We start from the raw sequence: 1,175 nt of genomic DNA, 5'->3' as shown, positions 1-1,175 counted from the left end.
TTACTGTTTCTGCGAGCTTAAATTACCCTACCTGAAGATGCAGTTCTAACAGTAGCAAGGTATGATTTGGTTTTTTCAACTTTGGCCAAGATGCGGGGCACAGCAAGAAACAGTAGGAAGGACTGCAAGCCACTGTGAATTCAGAACAGGATCAAAGATTATTCTATCTAGGCAAAACATTCATGCTTTGGCCTCAGAAAGCAGAAACAAAGTTTGCCACTGCTGGCCAGGCTATACCAGTCTCTTTTCCTTGCCTTCAAGGTGGGAGACTCCACAGCAAAGCAAACCCTTGCAGGGCTTGTCCAAGAGGGTTCACCTTGTAACTTGTTTTCTGCCCTCAGACACCTGATTTAATACTGTAACTAGCCCTTGCCCTGCAGCACACCACTGCCAACTCTCCAGTCTTTTGAGGCGTATGTAGGGGTCTTGGTTTGCAAAGATACCCATTTCTACCTCTTACAAGCTGAAGGCTTAGATCCAAACACTTCACCTCATCAGGTGAAGAGGTGAAGATCCTCCCCCTGTGCCCTGCAGAAAGTAAAAATTAAGAGGACAAGCATAAACATACAGAGTAGCACTCAGGCTCCCACGGTGCAGAACAAGCTGCTGAGGCTTACAGAGCAGAAAGTACAGACCCATCCTTCTTACTCTTTACCCAGTCATATTCAAACCCCCCAGGTCTGGTAAGTGAAACCCAGGAGTACTTCAACCAGTCAGAAACACACAACCCTCCTTGCTCCAGCCAGCTTTTAGGACAAAGCAGTTCTCCTGTTTTTCAAATACCCAAATTTCCATACAGCCAAAAGGGCCAGAGGTCAAACTCCAGTGAAGAGCTCATGCAAAGCAGCAGTCTTCCCTAAAGGGTCCTCTACTTGCTCCTCATTACATATATCCAAAACACCACAAATTGTTCCAGGTGGTGTAGCAGTAAAATAACGGGTTTATCTTCCACTACCTCTTAGAAACTAACCTATGAGTAAACAGAGGTATCTAAGTGAGACCAACCAGCCTAGCAATCTGTTCACCCTGTAGGCAGAAGTTGCACACACACTCACCTTCAAAGCCGTCTCATCTTGCCAGCCTATCACTCTAAATGAGTTCAGAACAGACCATGTAACAGCACACTCTCTTTATCAAGTTTTATAAAAACACTTTTAGATAATTTTCCTCCATAT

This window comes from Lathamus discolor, chromosome 13, assembly GCF_037157495.1.
Source record: "Lathamus discolor isolate bLatDis1 chromosome 13, bLatDis1.hap1, whole genome shotgun sequence".
Taxonomy (NCBI): Eukaryota; Metazoa; Chordata; class Aves; order Psittaciformes; family Psittacidae; genus Lathamus; species Lathamus discolor.
The sequence above is the reverse complement of the archived record's forward strand: the minus strand, read 5'-3'. Positions refer to the sequence as shown.